The sequence below is a fragment of the Anticarsia gemmatalis genome, chromosome 11, assembly GCF_050436995.1.
Source record: "Anticarsia gemmatalis isolate Benzon Research Colony breed Stoneville strain chromosome 11, ilAntGemm2 primary, whole genome shotgun sequence".
Classification (NCBI taxonomy): domain Eukaryota; kingdom Metazoa; phylum Arthropoda; class Insecta; order Lepidoptera; family Erebidae; genus Anticarsia; species Anticarsia gemmatalis.
The window spans coordinates 2,504,441-2,524,251 of record NC_134755.1 but is presented as its reverse complement, the minus strand read 5'-3'; the positions used below and the strand labels follow the sequence as shown (position 1 = coordinate 2,524,251).

Here is a 19,811-nt window from a genome sequence, read left to right as displayed (position 1 = left end):
ATCTCATCCTGATTAATGCTATTAATTTCTTTGTATGTTTGACGACCAATCTTAACTAGTCCGTTTGATAAAACCGCTCATACCTAGAAGTGGGGTAAATAAGGTCCTGTAGAAGTAGGACATAACTTGAATACAGTATTATTACGTTATTGTTGTAAATAGATGCTCTTAGAACGTAAATGGTTGTTACATCAATAAAGGGACTAAGTATGGTAGGTACAAAGGGAAGGAGTCTGATGTACAGGCAGACTGAGTACATTTCGTATGTACGGACTTTTGTACGTACAAGCTATTTTATTAGTATAATTATTGTATTTGTCTCTACATTTTTGTTTCGAAAGCAATGTGTGTGCCGTATGGTCGTGGTTTGGTTCCTGTATCGGACAAAGTGTTAGTAGGTGATTATATTTTCTTTCAGAATTTAACAGCTGGGCGTTTGATAGCGTGTCTCGTATATGACTAGAGACTTGTTCGTTATAAAATTGAATTAAAGATGTAAAGTAAGTGAAATCCATACATTTCTGTCTCTGTCTACACTTTCGGATAAAGCGAGCGTAAACTTATAAAGAGTAGTACATAAGTAAAAGCTTTCAAAGGACCCTAGAGACCATTAACTTACTTTTTATATACCTATCTGTACTTACAAATGAAAATTAATACTAAGTGCACCATAGAGCTATTAAAATTCTGTATCCCCAAGGCAATTCAAGGATCGAAAATCCTGTTACAACCTCGGGCCATAGATATTCTCTCTGGGGCAAGGCTGTACCAACAGAAATATGTTTATCTCTCTCTAACATATATGGGAAAGTGCGCGCTGTCCTTTTCTCCAGGCGCACGGAGACGATCAATAAGGATTCGGATTCTAAATTCGAATAAGATACTCGAGAGAGGGAAATTTTTGTAATTATGTTCAACCAGTTAGGAAGTTTGTAATTCTGTCTGTATTTAGTTTTATTTAGGAAATTAAAGGCATTTGTCTGTGGAAGTTTAATTATTTGGGTACTTTGTCTTACAGCTTCATTATTTGGGGAATAGCCATCTTTAAATCTACGAGTCAAGTGATGCGAGGAAAAAGCTACTCAAAGATTGTTTCTCTATGTGCTTTATGATTGAAAAGTTTTTGAAAGCGAAAATGATCCCTATTGCAGCAACAATTATTACCTAATGCATTAATATTTCATAAGAATTTTCAAGGGACAAGTCTCTTAACCCCGAAAGGTTTCTTTCAATTCAATTTCATTTTCGAGAGAGGCTCGATGCAAATCTCAAAGTCTATTGTTTTCGCGCACTATTCTTGCATTTTTTCTCGCATTTCTTCATTTTGGCGGGAAAGTCATTAACATAATTACGTCGCCACTCATAAACACGCCTCCGAGCCTCTAAAACATTTCGTTCGTTCTTTGAACGAATGAATTTTTAAAAGGCAAAGGAAAAATGAAGGTATTTTGCCTCATATCTCTTTTGTTTGAGGTAGGACTTTTTTTAATCTCAGAGATTTTAACTCGTCGTCAACCATCTTGGACGGTTAAAGCCCCTTTTGAATATGACAGTTTAGACTTCCATTTTAAAGATTACGAAATATTTTTTCTCAAGACGAAGAATGAAAATTTTACGATTAAAGCTCGTCCCGTTTCATTTAAAATATTTCATCGTGAATGAATTTTGGAAAATATGAAACATTATCCTAATTTGACAATTCGTAACCAAACAAAAAAGCTTTTTAAACAATCTTTGCGATGTTAAACTTGGAGAGTCATCTAAAACAAACATTTACCGATTGCTTGTAGAGTTTTTTCTTGATATAAATAAATCAAAGCTAATCCTGTCACTGCAAAAGACAAAGTGTGTCTGTAATTACGTAAATAAACCGGGAATAAATTAATTTACTTTTGCAATGAAGCAATCGGCGGCCATTTTACTTAATAGAGATGTACCTAATAGTTTGAATCAACATTAACGAGTAAATTAAAACGAATAGTCGATTGGTTCGCTCGACTAAATGAGTATCATTCGTCACTAGCTGCGAAGTTTGCGGTCACTTGCCAAATGGAATTCTCCTGTTTTCTTAACCGAAGCCTTTTTCTACTCGATGCACGATGGCGTACTCTTCCATACAAGTTTAACTATGATGTAGTATGGGTTTGCTAGCTATCTTGCTTTTCTACTGAGATATTTTACGTAAAGACTATCTCACCAGGGAAAAAGTATAAATAGATTTCTCGATAAAATAGTCTTAGGATTCCAAAGTAATTATTATTGGTAAACCGATATATACTCGTATATGAGTTTGGTAAGCACTTAAATATGTATGTTATGACTGTTAACCTCTCAAAACTTGTTATTATAAGGCGTACAATGAGTAATACTATTAATCAATGATTCCACTTCAATATTTATGTAAAAAGCCCAGAAAATGGAAAAGTAGTCGAAATTCCAACATTTTGAGCTTAACTTAATATTAAACAATATGTAGCTAAATAAACATCGCCTAAACTCGTACACTTATTTTAAACGATTCCAATGAACGAAAGCAAATGTTTCGAGCGTCGTTATATGTCGAACATTACGAATTCGACTCGAGTTCATTAAAGGTAACATTCGGTTCTTAGCGACCGCGACGCGCGACCGCGACCCGCGACCGCGACCGGGTCGCGCGACCCACTGCTTAGTATGGATTTATATGGAGTACTAAACAAATCTAGCGACCGCGACGCGCGACCGGTGGGCGTGGCTAGAGAGCAGCGTGGCGACAGCGACTCGGTCGCATCGGAGGCAGTGCCGTCACGCGACGCAGGCGAGAAGCACATCAAAATGGCGGCATTTTCACCGAACGAGGACGAGAAGTTAATGGAATTAGTTATTAAAAACCCACCTTTATATGATGAATTCAAATGTTGTTTTATGAGTGTTTAAAAGCAACCCTCTTCTTCTCGTGATGTGATGATTGAATCAATCCTCATTCTTTTTTCTGGAGGCATAGCTGATTCTTCTTCATCCTCCAATAGCTGCGGAATAATTGTCCGACATATCGTACTGCACTAGAACATAACCGTCACCCGTTAAAACTGCGGCAAGAGTGACGATGTCGCCGTCGCTGAAATCCGAAAGCTAGGGTCGCCTCGCGACAGGCGACCATGGTCGCGGGTGGCGGTCGCGCGTCGCGGTCGCTAAGAACCGAATGCTACCTTAAGATAAATCACATACCGATCATTCATCCCCGCTCTACGATACAGTTTATACGATTTTGGACTTTATACGACTTAGAAGAAGGGAGAAAATGGGTTGAAGGTGTCGGGAGTGCAAATAGATGTTCTGGTCCTAGTATATTATTGAGTTCAGGAATAGATTTAGACTGTCTCTTGCGTGTGTAAGGTTTTCTGTTGCCTGCTTAAGACGTGGAAAGTCAGTAGTGAAATATTTAGAGCGTCTACGAGGATGCCGTAGCTGAATGCTACGGCGTAGTACATGTAGCACTTGCTTAATGAAAATGTTGTAAAACATATTATTCGTTAGATCTACCTAATTTTTAGCAAAACCTTTTTGAATACATATTTTTCTAAGGTCAAGAGTTAACATGTTTTCGTGGATACCATGTAATATATTTTTAAAATATACTCCTAATTTAATAGGTAGGCATATGAAATACACACCCATTAATGATAGTTGTCATTAATAATAAAAAAATATTGACAAACTAATAAACATTGCTATATAAAATCTACTATAACAACTTAAAGTTGTAATACGAAAATATTTGAATATTAAAACGTTTGTAATTAAAAAACTGTAAATTGGAATATGAAATGCTAAAGTTCAATCTATCCCTTTGATGAAAACGTTTAACTCTCTGAATTTATAATTGTAAAGTTGGCAAAAGTACACAACTTTAAAATGTAAAGTTAAAATTAGCTGTAACTGTTTACGAATCAAAATAAAATATTAAATTTAACTTCTCTCATTTAAATTAAATGATGATTTATTACAACTAAAACTGATTGTACTACATATACTCTGAATAGTGTCAAAAATTTGTTTGATACTTCAAAACGTTACTTACATCTTTGTGTCAAGCCTTTTACATTTAATCATGTGACTAAATTAGTTCTTTCAATCTCCCCAAGGGGTACTGACCAATACCCTAGATAAAAAAAATATCCGTGTTTCCTCGTTGGGAAATACTTATATATAACGTCTGTAAAGCTTGGTTTTATATGAGTTTCAGCTTAAAAAATATGTTTTTTTATTATTATAAAGGCTGTGGTGATTAAATAAAATTTAAAATAAAAAATACGTTTTTTTATTTAAAACTTACGTCTATGTCATAAGAATGATGCGGCTCGGCTCGCTATCAAAGTGTCAATCCCTATTTTTACCTCTTATATGATTCATGAAAAAGCTCCAACTGTCTTCATGCTTAAAAATCTGCGTAGTAAAAATCGTAACCAAACATAAATTCATCGCATTTTATTAGTACGATCATCAAAAGCAATATGAAAAATAATATATAGTCTATGTATCAAAACTACACCAGTCTATAATAAAAGAGTATATTATAAAGTGGTCCCTTACTAAGATAACGGTTAGCGATTAAGCGGGTAATAACTCTAAGGGCTTTTTATCGTTTATAATTTATGTAGTAAAGTGGAGGGACATGAGAGCCGCCATTGTGCCTCGAGGAACTGTGCCACGATTTATAGCATTGGGATTACGTGTTTAAGTTTCAGCTTATGGTTAATTTTATTTTATAAGATTTAAAGAATTCCTACTCTTGAAATTATCGTATTGCTTTTGTATCCAGTAATTGATATTGATAATTACTTGATAACATTAATTTTATTTATTATCTCTTTTCGATAGTTAATTGACAATTATATTATATAGATCCTCATCTGTAGCGCGATTCTCCACAGTCGGTACTGACGAGTATCGAGAGTTTGACATTTAAAATGTATTGCCATAATAGTTCCTAGGACGGCCGTAAGAGGCGCAGATTTTCATACAAAATTTCTCGATAGCTAGCCAGTTGTCGATAGTCTATTGTGGTAGTAAATCAAGCTACTGGTTTGTTGAATAATAATATATCTTGAAATGCGATTGTGGCTCTGATGCAAATTTCTTCACCAATTTTTATGGCATTCACGAAATGGCCGTGTAATTACTTACATTAGATATTTGAGCGTAGTACTGATGATGTTTACCATTAAGTATTTATTGAGATCAATAAATCTTAAACAATTTATGCGAACAAAAACACTGGCATAATTCTTCTTGCCTTCGCCCATCGCAAAGGGCGGGTGAATGTAATTAAAAAAGCAACATTTTATATAACGAACGCTTCGGCTGTGTGGGAGTAGACAAGCCGCGCCAGTGCCCCGGTAATTTTGTTACCAAGCTACTAATGTACCGAAATATTCGCAATAAACCTTGTGAACATATTAGGGAATAATTATCAAAAATATTTTGTCGTAACACCAAAAATTATACTGCAATATATGGCATATAAGTCCTCTTTCCTATGATCTAAAGGATGATGAAAGTTTTTAACTCTTTTACATAAAAGAAGTAGCACGCTTTAGGATCTAATTTGTCACGGTGGAGTTTTTTTACCCCTATAGCAAGGAGTACGCATTTTTTTCATTGTAACTATCTATATTCTTCTTTGCGACCTAAGTCAGAAAAAGGTTTGTGTGTATCAGATATAATGATCTCTTGTTTTAACTGTGAACGCAAGGAAGTAACCTTGCATGCCTCAAATTTCAGCGTATTAGACTTAGGGCCTCATCCTTTCCTACTTCGGGATGAGTTCCTTGCCCAGCAGTGAGACAGTCGCAGGTTAAAAATATTTCTATCTTCATCTGTTTATAACTTTACTACATTAACTTAAGTATAGTAGTAGTATAGTTCATTATTCTATACTAAGTCGGACGTGTATTCAACACATTCTAGGTAACTAAGTTGAACACGTCGAGTCGGGTGCGGGACAATTTCCTTTACACACCGTTTGTATACAGTTTGTACGTACATTATGTTGTGGCCTTCCTCAAGTTTCATGTGCATCTCAAGTTATAAGTTCATGTAGAGAGGTATACTATCTAGTATCTCTTGCGTTTAGTAATAGGTAAAATAAAATTGCTTTGCTTCTACTATATTTCATTTATTAATTTATCACAAATTTTAGATACAGTCTATTAAGTAGGAGAGTTTCTATCGCTGTTCAACAAAAGTGAGTTAAATATTTACTAACTCCCTTATATAACTAATGCTAAGTTTTGGAAAATTAAAAACAGCAATTATTAATTAAATAATTTAGGAACAGGAAATTTACAAAAAAGTTAGGAATACATTTTAACTCAAAATTGACAGATCCGTCGCACAAACCAAGCTTCATACAGTCCCCATTCTTATAACACACATTAATACCAGGAAGGCACTTCACACATTTTTATCCGAAGCTAAAAGTATCATAACACGTACATACGAGAGCCGGCACCTATCATTCGACAATCTTTAAAGCTGACACATATTAATGTCGGCTCGCCACAAAAATCCCCACAATTTTTCTGTACAATTCAGCTCTTTCAAAGGACCCGTTTATTTATAACATTTTATACACAATATGTATGGAACAACCACAGCTATGTATCCGAAAATTTAGGTTAAAGCTTGTAAAATTTATGTTGTGGCGTCAAGCTTAAAAAGTAGTTTATTGTTGATGATATTATGCTTGTAAAGCAAAAATGAACAACAGGATGTGAAATTCATTGTGTTATGGATACTTTATAAACAAAACCTATTATTATAGCTACTGTTACACATGCTCAATACTAGAAAAAAATATGTATGTACTAAAATATTGAACAATAAATCAATAAATATTGAGCAATTGCTACTTAGTAGCTCATGATTCGTAACATTGTTCTTAATGGACTGCACATTTAGAGTATATCTTAAAATCGACAGCCGTCCAATTTTAAGACATGCTACCTGCAGCGCGGGGCAAAGAAGGCGTGCTTCGAGCACGCTTATTTAGAACACGGTTTAAAACATCATAGTACACAAAAGCATAAGTGTTAGTTCGAAAAGCACGCTCATTTTAAGCGTGACATTTAATAAGCATGTGAAACTGTAGTTTAAGTTTGCTTGCCTACGAGCAATACATTGAAGGCGCTAAAAGTGACGTACAAGCATGTAATACAACATTTATGACTATTACAGACCTAAAAACAGGTTATCCTTCCAGGTCATTGTCTAGAAACATTCTAAGATCGTTGGCATATGCTGATTTTGTGTTGTTGATTTTGTAGTCATAACCATCAAACCATAAATTTTCCAAAGGTTTCTAAAAGGACCCTATTTTGTTTTTTAAGCTTTGTTAGGGGTGTAATGCCCACGGCATATTATATGTTCATGTACATAACATTTCAAACATAATTCATCTCATGCGAACAGCCAGAATTTTCCCGTTTTATGAAGAATTTATTAGGGGCAGGTTGAGTAAACAATGCGCATGTAATATTGGCTGTGTAGGAAGATGTGTTCGTTGTTTGTGCCTCAACAACTTATAAACAACATGTAGGTTTAAATAAGTAGGTGTATGCCAATGTACGGCCTACGGGAATACCCTCCCTGGGCAGAAAAAGTCCCCTGTAAAGTCATAATTATTCATTGAATATTGTATTTGTTTTACTGTCGTAAAAATATAAATAAGCTCTGTCCTTTCCCACTTTATCTTGGTAAATCGTAGCATTAACCGAGATCATGCTACATCAGATATTAAATTCGTTTGCTACCTCTAAATGTGTATTTTAGGACAAACAAATTAAATGTTAAGTAAACAACGACACCAAAAATAGCAAGTTATTTTTACGAGTGTTAACCGTTATTATTTACACGCAACCCCCAGCAAAATATTTAAAAAGGTTACGCAAACCGCATCCCTAACGAAACCGCATGGAATTTTTTCGCCCGCATTTTTCATCTCTTGCCTCGACCACGCGTTGCTTCGCCAAGGATGTTTGCACTTCGGCTAGCGATGCTCATCACTAATCCCGGCTAAAAGCCCAATACGGAGTCCGCAATTAATAAAACTGCGCTTCGGTCCACACTCTGCACGGATTACCGTGGTTTACACGTTCTCCCACCACTTTTTGTTTTATTAATCCCTCGTTGATGGATTTTTTGATTTTCCACCCTCGTTTCTTTGAAGTTTTGCTTCTCGGTTCGTGGAAAATTCTTTCACCTTTCCACTGAAAGGGATTAGTGAAATTTTGCTATGAAAGTTAAATTTTTGATACCTGGCATTCTTATAACCGGCTTGGGGTAAAATGTTTTAAATTTAAAAGGTCGTCGCATCCATATTCAGGTCGTAATCAAGCTCAAAAAGATATGCTCTACGATAGAGGTATCAGTAACACAGCGCGTCTCTCGTGAAAGGAATCGAGATAATATTTTTATCTATATTTTATATAGGTGGAGTACTCTTGCATTACATTGTGTTATAGCAAATTCATGCTTATTTTTATGTTAGTTACTCATTTTTACTGTTTATTGCAATATGTATAAACAGTAATGAGTAAATTCCAAAGTTCTATCAGCTACATTAGTACAACGAATTGGACATAAGGGCTGATATGTGCTGATATTGGGCACAGATAACACATTGACCCAATTCTCTTATTCGCCCCTCGTACAGGGATGCAATAACAGATACATTGTAATGTTTGTTTTTGTTACTCTCTAATCAGATGTGGTCAAAATTAATTGCTATAGAAAATATTGTATAAATTGGAAGCGTTGTGTAATAATACATTTTATTGTTCTTGTGCTCGCTATTGATAACATAAACGTATCCTTTATAACTTATCTTTTGTTAGACAGGCGTAAAAAAAATTACCATTCTGGTTTGTTACAAAAAAACTGAATCAATTACAATATTTCCGTTTTTGTAATAGTGACACTATACTTGGCTATTTGAACCAAATTGTATAATTTCGTTTCTTAATCACATGAGTAATGGAGACAGCATGACGAATACGCAGACGCGAATATAATATTATGAGAAGTGGCTTCGAATCCTTAAGTTTTCTTCCAACACTTTAAAATATTGGACAAAAATAACTTAGATCCTTTTGTGAAAAAAAATCTAAATATTTTTTATAAATCTCAATAAAACCTGTGGCATCTACCCCTGGCTATTTTGATTGATAGACATGTCAGTTTTTCAATTGTCATCCTATTATCCTAATCCGCAAACCGTCCTCGGCGAGGGGATAGTCGAAATCCGTTTAATAAAAAACCAGGCGCGAATTCGATTTAGGGATGTTAATTCCCCCGATGGCTACGTAATCCCCCGTATCGCTTCCGGGGGTAGAATTCACGAAAAATAGGGGTGACTCGACAGGTCTACGGATGAATTTTATAATTAAGCTGTTTTTCCGATAGATGGCGCTAACTGATAGCTTGACAGTTTTACTCATTAATTTTTACATAATAACTTTGTAATAATATTTTGGTCGCTAAAAGTAAGATCTAGTCTCAGAATACTCCCTCCTATGTCGAAATTGAGTATTCAAAATATCATTACTGCATACAAGTGCGGTTAAAGCGCCAAAACAATTATTGGACTGATTCGAAAAAAAATTGTCACCGCAATTAATAGGTTAATGCTTTTAAAAAAAATACAAAATTGCAAGAAAGTCTATGTTGATTATCGGTTAAAGAAAGGCATGTATTTCTGTACGTTGTTTGTTGTGTACACACGTTTTTCCCTTAATAATGGATTCATTAAGAGACATTTATCAAATAAACGAGTTAAGAACAATATTTGTTGAACTGCTTCAATATAAGACGGAGAATCGAGAAGCCCATTAAACATTTAAACAGAAATTTAAATGATTAAAACTTTTCATTGCTTACATTATTTCCGGTATTATCCTCAGATGAGTTATTAATGACTTTATTATGTTAAGTTTTCGTCATTATTCTAATCGGATATCGTTAAGGGTTCCTCTGTTGGACCAAAAAATGGAAGAACCTATGCGTTGCTTTGCTACGATAACGGTGATAGCTATATTTATGATAATTAATTTATTTTGTTTTTTAAGACTTTTACAAACGCGGGGACTTTTACAAACGTAAAGACAACGTACACAAAGTACAACCAGGCCCGGAGCAATTTTGTGTGAATCGCACAAATAATTGGTTCGTATAGGAATCGAATCCCCGGCCTCCCAGCACAATGGTAGCGGTATGGCGCCACGAACGCTGTCATGTCTTCGCCATAGACGCAAAAGAATGACGAAAGGAAGAATTTTTTTATTACTTATATCCTTAAAGTTTGTAGAGTATACGGTACATTTTCTACGGAGTATTGTTTTTTGATGCCAGACCACAACACAATACTACCGTTAATAATTTAATAACTCGTTAATAATTTCAAAAATATTGAGCCAATAGATCACTAACCACAAAAAACAAATCCGATTAAAACTAAGCCTTAAAAGTGCTATTAAAACTTGTTCATTACGAAACTGAACCACGTGAGCCTTAATCCGGGATCCATTAAGTCTGTTGTGGAAGGTGTTTTTCCTAATCTGTGGGGTGATTGAAGGCAGATGGTCGTATGTGGTTGTATCAGGCCGCGCCGCCCGCCCTCGGCCACAGCCTCCATGCGCCAGTACGCGTCCACACCTCGCCGACGCCACATCTCCGACACACGCGACGCGACACAAAAATACCCGCGATATTTAAAATTTCAAATATATAATAATTATTTACAAGTGATCTTAGTGCTGTTGATTTAGTGATAGAGTTGTTAGATTATATCAAAGTTGTAGTGTTATATACGTATATTCGGTGTTTATATAGCTGTTTTGTAGTGTTCCCGTAAAGTTTTATTGGATATTATTTTTTGGTGATAATATTTTGGAGGTATAAGTCGCCTAATTTTAAGTCCAGATTTATTCTATTAAATATTTAACTATAAGAATATATACGTCAGTAAGTAAAACAATTTTTCGATAAAGGCTGACATCCAATTTTGGTAAAAAAATAAATATTTAAAATGAAAATAATAAATGTAAAATATAATAAAATGATATAAAAGTTTAATTTCCACGAAACGTTGATTGAGTCCATTCATATGGAAAATCTCAGTGGAATGAGAAATGAAAATTAAAACTGAAAAACAATAAAATATTAAATCACAACGAGTAACAATTCGATTCCGTTTCAGTAAATACAGTTAGCGATACGGACCGGACTCCGATACTATGGATATTTGTTATTTGTAGTTCAATTTATTTAGGTTACATACACCAATATTTAATTATTTTATTTAACACGAATAAAAGGGTTATTTTTAGAGTATAACGTACCCATATTTCTTCTCTGTAATAAACAATCTTGAAAGAAATAATTTATCGAGCGTGCGGGAGCACCGACCATAATGATCGTTCACGTATTAAATACCTATACTCTTTTTATTCTAAAAGCTAAGAATAAAAGTCCCGACACAAGATAAAGGAGATTATTTCTTCTTAACCAATTAACAATCCTGCCGACTTTAAATTAGGGAGGTTTCTAATTTTGAAAAACCTCATTAGTCAAGCGTCATTTCAGTATCACGTGCCCAGTCTTCGCTTTTCTTCAATCCTGCCAATATTACGACAAATATATAAAAAAGTTTGTACTACAGAAACTAAGTAACAAGTTATACTTAGCCTGTAATCTCTAGTTAATTATTTCTTCATATGTATTAGTTCGGGGAAAAAGTCTTTTCGCATTATAGTATGTATGAACTTGTAATAAAATCTTTTCTCTACACAAAAAAGCTCGATATTTGAGTACCTCACGAGGTCACTCAAAGAAACCTAATGAACCGTGTACTCATTTGTGATTCTTGAAGCCAAAGATTTTTTTTTATTCTATAATGCGCAAAGACTTTTTCCCCGACCTAATAAGTTGGTGTTTTCGTACTTTTTAACTTTGAAAACCTCGCTCCGTTACCTCGCGGGGTGGATATTTTAATTTTCTGCACCGACGGACTTCGGCGCACATCTTTAATCACAGTGTCAACCCTTCTCAACGTATAGGCGAAACTAGTGAATGAGTGATGCTAGAATATTTACTAAGACCTTTCACCCTTTGGCCGAAGGGACAATTAACTTGAAAGGGTGCTCTTATCTGACACTGGTGTTAGCACAAAGAGAAACAGCCGGTAATGGTCCCGTTTATTTCAATATGTTAGTGATTCGATTAGGACCGTTCGGGTTTGGGATTACAAGTTACTTAGTGTGGACTCTCCAGTTACGAATAGGCACAATATAATGGAATAACATTTGTAACTGTCATGGTGAAATTGCTTAAGAGATCAACTTGGAGGAGATAACTTGATGCCAAGATAAGATCGAGATGTTTGTTAAAGACGTAGAAAAGCTAAAAAAAATGGTTCAAATTTCTAGCTGGCGAAATTTTGTTAGGTAATTAATTTATATGCAGGCGCAGAACGAGATTTTTTGTCAACTTGAACAAAACCGCGTTTGGACCGCGTGTTAGGTATTCCCACTTATTCTTAAAAAAAAGGCTCATTATAATTTTAAATCTTTGTCAATTATGAAATGGGCGAATCAAAGATTGTTTAATAAGGTTGAGGTTGAGAACAATTTCTAGAATACATCTATCAGCATCCCTAACAAAGTAAAGCTGCACTGCAACTCGCCACAAGAAAATTGTTATAAAAATCTGTTGACATTGTATTGTAGTTCGCAGAAACTCGAGCTTTTTCTGATCATTAGTGGAACGTTTCTATGCAATAAAATTCTAATTTGATCGTTAAAAAGGCAAGTTGCTTCGTTTCAACAACAATTTTCAAATATTTCGCTCTAATTGAACAATTTTGTGTCGACTGAGCTTGTTTTTTTTAATTCTTTCGAATTGACAGCTATTATTTCTTAAATGCGTTTCGTTTCTCGCAAAAATCTTTTAAAGAATCGAAATAAGATGTGGTTTAGTCCGTGTCTCTTTCTTAAAATATTAAGTTTGGTTCATAAGCGTAATTATTTATATGCGATAATCTTTTTAACAAAGGTGTCTTTTAGTTATATATTTAATCGTAACCATTATATTCCAATGAAATTGGTTTCTTGGATAGACATGAAACATGCGCAACCATCAGATGAGATGGGAGATAAAAATCAAATCATTTATGTCAAATGTTGAGACTTATAACAGTCGTCCTAATTACTGAATTTACCACTAGCTCGGGAAGGGCTAGAGCTATATGAGCAGAGTTAGAAAAAAACTCACGAGTAACAAATGCCTAATTAAATTCTAGAACATTAGTAGATAAATTACTTTGTGCATTATCAATATCCGTATCAAATTAGATTGTTTACGGCTCTTCTTTACTTATAAAATCAATGTCACATTTCCTTTGTTATCGAAGGACGTTTGAACAATTTGGTAATTTTTCTTCAAACACTACTTCGGTAAACGTAATTATCGTCAATTGTTGAATATTTCCTATATAATAGGCATGAAGTTTAATATTTAATTGTATCGTCATGTGTGGCAGTTCTCATAATGTAGATAAGTAAGTAATATGTGTAATATCGATGATTCGGGCGCGATAAGAGCTGTTATTTGAGTGATGCGTCGTTCAATAAGTTTATTATAATGTACTGTTCTTTATATCTTCTTTACTTAGTCTATTTTTATGAAAATATAGTTCGTGTATGACACCGGGTATGGAAGATTTTAGGCTGTTTTGATGTAAAGCAATACATATCAAACTTTTTTTATTGTGATCGTTGACTAAACTGTTACTAACTGAATGAAATGATCTGTTAACTTAAACGCTACAATAGTTTTACATTTGCTACTAAATTACAACGTTAGCGAGTAATTATATTTTTCAGTCTTACTCCAAATAGTAGGTACAGGAGAAAATTGATTTTGTAATTTATTTAAAGCACTGCTAGCAGTGGACACTTAATGCATATACGCAAATAGTAATGTACTTTGCTTCTTAAGAAAATTGCTAATCACCAAATTTCGATTGAACTTACCAATATTCAATAAGTCAAAACAAAACAATATCAGAGACAATTTGTTCCTGTAAACAATATTACTACACAAAAGCAGAATATCATTGCATATTTAGTATTAAGTGGAGTCAGATCTATTGAATTTATCCGTCAATGAGACGGCGAGACTGTGCAATATTGCAATATCCGATCCTACTCCCAGTTGTCTGTTGTCATGAATGAAACATGAAACAGACAAGCTGCAATACGTTCTTGTATGAAAATGTTGCAGTAGATTTAAAGACTTATATTTAAATAGCTTTGAGTGTTGACTTTCTTTGATATGTTTAGGATGAACTCTTATAGATTATGTCTTCGCGAAGTAAGATTGGGTACCTACAATGCAAGAATACTAGCGATATATAGTAGTTCTCGAAAAGTTAAAGAAGTTGTTTGTAAATAAAATTCATATAATATACGATTACATTTTTTGTAAATACATTGCCTTAAAGTTGTCTAAAAATATTGCATTTCACTTAAACTTAGAAAAATATTTAACACTTAAATTAGACTCATGCTATCTTATTGTGTCTATGGCTCATAACAAAAACAATACTCTGAACAAAGTGCAAACCATAGACTTTTATAGGTCAGTTTTACATAATACCATAGACAATAAAGATAACTTTTTACAATCCTTTCCCGCGTAAATCCGTGTAATGAACGCTCTAAGGAGTGAAGAGTGAGCAAATAAGACGAAGCTTTTACTGTGCCTTTACTCCACGAGATGAACGAGTTGTGCGATTTTAATTACGTCTAAGTATTCCTAGATTTTTCTAATGCTTTAGAATAATAATGAGTTCTCTGTGGTTTTAGATTAATTGCGTTTACAGTGCGGTTTTTTGCTAAGCTTTTTTCATATCGGAATAGTTAAAGACTACAAATTGCCATCTTGTTTACTCATAAATGTAAATTAAGTAAAGAAAACTTAAAGCCTTCAATATAATCAGAGCAAGGGGTGCATCTACTTGAACTATTTAACCATATGAGATATAATGCATAACTTTAAATTTTCATACATATCATTACTTGCGCTATAAGTTGCTGATGTCACCAAACATTGCATTATGTTGCATGTATCCAATACATATTTTTTACAGCTGATTTGATTTAGATTATACGAGCTCTGATCGTTCAAAATTTTCCCAGAAATTTTCAGTGATATGATTATCACTTGTTAAACTGAGAGGGAAAAATCGTATAGAAATTTAAGTGCTCGATAAACCAGTTGTCTTAAGGCGTGCACTATTTTCAATACATCTTGACCATCACGGCGGACTTGAGGCCTACTCTTGCCATTCCGAAAAAAACCTCTTATTTAGCTATGTATGGCATTGCGGCAGTATTGGAACCAAAAATAAGGACGGCTATCAGTTTAGTACTAATATCAAAATAAATATAGATCCTACCGTAGCTTATTCCTAGGTATCAATAATTATGATATCGTTTTTTTATGATCGCTGTAAAGCATAAGGTATATAGGACAATTTACTTGATGTGTGACCACGCCTGTCGTAAAACCTTCCATTATGACAATATCTATTGATTCGACGTGACAGTCACTGTGCTACTATCATTTATCATTCAAAACTTATTTGTAAGGTAGGTATTTATGTCTATATATTCTGTACATTATAACTGTAATGGCTACTGAGCTTGGGCTTCTGCCGGCCGTGTCGAAACATTTCTCAAAAAAGAAACATTCCATGTTAATTCCAAATTTTGATTATCTATCTATCATGGTTTATTGTTGTTAAAAAAGACATCCGAATTTTAAACTTTGAATAAAAAAAATTCTTGAATAAAAAATTGCACATAGATTGTCATTTTTTATTCAAATATGTTAAGCAATTTTTTCTTTAGCGACTACACAACTAAGATATCGTTTCTCTCCCATATTCCATCAAAATCGTTTCACCTGTTTTGTGAGGCATAACTCACACATAAGCCCACATTTCCAAATAGCTTTTATAACATTGTAAAGATAGGATATGTTCAAAAATATGTTTTCTTAACTTGAACATGTTTAACTGAAATATAATGTTCTTTGGTAAAGTTGAGTTTAATTAACGTAGAAAGTAAACACTTAAACAGCTTAATTTATCTCTTTGAACTTTGCCTACCTTTACTTTACCTTCGAGAACTTGATAACGTTTATCAACTCGAATACGTGTTTGTTTTTGTAACTTGTCCGTAATTATATTTGCTGTGATACTTTTATTTTACTATGTATTTTTTGAGATATTGATTTTAGAAAACGAATAGGGCTGATTATCTTCTGGTGGTACTATCAAGTAACGAGTTTGAATTCTAAATGCCAAAAAATGCAATGTAAATTCGTGGATTCCTATTGCCTCCTTTCTTTTTTTTAAAGACAACTCGCGCACTATTTAGCGCTCTTGTGTCGCGGGGACTTTCATAAACATACAAACAACACAATCAGACCCGAAACAATTATTTGTGGATCGCAGTTCGCGGATTTTGGCACTGATATCAGCAACCGACTAGCTATCGAGAAATTTTGTATGAAGATCAGCGCAGCGTCTTAAGCGGACGCCAAGGGAGTTACTTTTGCAGTACATTTTAAATGTCAAACTCTCCATACTCAAAAGTACCATCTGTAAAGAATCGCTGCAGAAGGAAAGACGATGTCACGGTCTTAAGCCAGTTTGAAACACAACCACACTTAAACATCAACCTACATATATAGCAGCTTAAAGAAATGGCCCATTTTCCTTCGCCTTTCCTTTGTAGTGCACATAATAAGTACCTCTACATCATATTTCTTCCAGCAAAAGTGATAATTGCTCTATTAAAATGCTCGCTGGACTGCAAGCCTTACACAGATGGTTGTACAACTATATGTACTCATATTATAAATGTGGAAGTTTGTGTGTTTCTCTGTACGGTTACGGTTTCACGGCTTAGTCAAAGAAATGGTTTTAATATATTTTGCACAAAGATTTTCTCTGCAAGTCTTCTTCAGACTTGTTCGAAAATAGGCATAATCCTACTTATATTATAAAAACGAAAGTTTTTCTTGTAATTCGTTCACGCAAAACCCACTCAACGGATTTTTATGACATTTGGTGTATAGAGATAGTTTATAAATTCGGATCAGCACATAGCTATTTTAATCCTAGAATATATTTTCATGCGGGCAGAGTCGCAAGCAGTTAGTTTTTTTACATATAAATCCTTTAGTGGCTAAAATAAGGGATGAAAATGTGAGTGAAGCCGCGCGAACAGCTAGTAGATTGAGTAAAATGTGGATTCTCTCTTACCGTCTCTTGCTTAGCATAATAATAGGCTTTCAGAAAGCTCTCAAGACTTACTAGAGGTAATTAAATCCACTTTTATGTTTTGTGATTATTAAAACACTGCCTTTTTGTTTCGTCTCATTTTTTTAACATTTGGGTTCATAAATGATTGTCACGTTTGAGAACAACATTTCAATTTTAAGAAACTTTTCTTTTACACAGTTTAAATCGTAATACAGGACTTGCAAACAAAATAATTACGCTTTTATTTTCGTAAGGTTATATCGACGACTTTCATCTGCCAGAATAGCGTTTCGGTTTTGTTACTCTAGCAAAAGCCTTTTTAGCTACGAACGGAGATGTTCACTCTTTATCAATACTCCTAGATCTGCGGCCATCTGAATCACTCTCCCATAGATAAACACATACTTATAATATTCACCATGAATTATCGCCAATATGAGTTTTCGGAATATTCATGTTGAACTCGAGCAAGGAGTATAACACATGCAAACAAACTTCAATTGCATTGAACTAGTTACGCAGAGAACGTTACAGTATCAAATCAGACGCTTAAGATATTCAAAGACATAGTGCTGGGTTTAGGTACCATATAACTATGAATATTCGTCAATTTATTTATTTAAAAATGCAGAATATACAGATTCAGTTCGTTGTACATTCAAAGTGATTAAAACTATTTTATCACTATATATAGTATATAGCAAAGCCGCTTTCCACGTTTATCTCTATGTCTGTATGTATGCTTAAATCTTTAAACTATGTAACAGATTTAGATGCGTTTTTTTAACGATAGGGTGATAAAAGAGGAAAGCTTAAGTGTAAAATTTGCTAACATTTTTTGGAACATAACTGTTTAATCCTGGGTGGACCGCCAGTTAAAATTAAAACGTAGAGGTACAAAATCAAAGAAATACGTAATAAATACCTATAACAACGATGCATTACAATATCAGAAAATTCCGATACTTAAAATGTCATGTAGCTTTAGTCTCTACCAAAACAACGATGCATTTCACCTCTGCCTAGTTTCACGTAAATATTGGTGTGATGTATGTGTTGTAAAACTTTACGACTAGTTTTAGGGTCGTGCTGACGGCTGTGGCACACATTTCTGCGGTCAAATCACATTGGTTGACAAAAGCAAACCCGATGAGATGTAAAGAGAATGTACATCGTTCGAACATACGGATATTGTGTCTCGTGTTCTGCTTTGTTCAAAACATTGTTGTTTATTGAGCGAATCTCTTTGCTAGATATTTGTCATCTTGTTTAATTGCGGGTTTTCGAACTTCATAATGAGGTTCTGTGATCATTTCGGCGTTTTTAGTGCCATGTTCTAGACTCTATACTATTAAACAGCTAGCGTTTGTAAAATTTGTTCTTCGGGAATACACCGGTGGCGCTTATCAGTTTTTGTCTCTTTATTATTTCTCAACAGTCGATAGTTCTATATTTAATTATCTTGAAATTGCGTTATGTACCTCATAATCTTGAGATTTTTAAGCATTTCAAAACCATACTAAAGTTTATAGTCACCGGTGGCTTTTAAACAAATCCTAAGTTATAAACTGAATTGACTTTTAAAGATACAGTCGAATCTATTAACCAAGGTCAGTTCTACCCCGAAATCATATTGCCTGGTCCCATTACCATTAGGCAGGTATTGAAGAGTTTCCTAAACATCAGTGGAGCTTGCATTAGGTGCGGTGCAAATTAGCGTCACCTCAAATTGCGGCGCGTGCCAAAGCTCTCGAATCAAATTGGAAGGCTTTAAGCCACGTTGGGATGAATAGTTCCAGTTTTGGGTTTCGTCTTTTCAATGTACGTTTGTGCTTTCCATTGGTATATTCATATATTGGACTAGGAACCTTTGGGAGTTCGTTAGTTTCGTTACGAATTTTTCAAAAAACAATGTACGCTCAATTTTTTATATCATTTTTTTCTGTATGTTTTGTTCGTTTTGTATTTGTGTTTACAACGTTATTTGTTGGTAGTATGTTTGTTTAAAGTAATTTTTATAGTGTCAAATGGGTGTCTTATCGTAAGACGTGCTTCTTAATGTAAACAGTAACATGTGTTTGGAGATTTTCCTTCAGAGTACTCAGTAGTGTTGATTTATCTGTTACTACTTTAACGCTCGCGTTATTTTGTGTTAAAGTCGAAAATAACATATTATTATGTATATGTCTTCATCAATTGTAAAATCTGTTACATGCTCATATTCTAACCCATTTTTTCGATCTCTTCACTATTTCTGAAATTTGGCCTATTTCGTCGTGGAATTAGGACAAACAAACACACTTACAATATCAGTGTGTATTGAACGCAATATTATTGGCAATAAGCGCCTAGTTTGCGAGAATTTCCTGTCACCAGTGACTCGTACATACATGTAAATGGAGTCACGTACTGTATGTATGTATGTTTGTATGTATGTCAC

General features: G+C 34.2%; 1 protein-coding gene across 4 annotated transcripts in view; it reads left to right on the top strand.

Annotated features, from left to right (window-relative positions):
- LOC142976356 (cubilin) overlaps positions 1–19,811 on the top strand; it is a 93,151-nt gene that overhangs the window by 16,810 nt on the left and 56,530 nt on the right. The gene's annotated exons all lie outside the window — the stretch shown is intronic.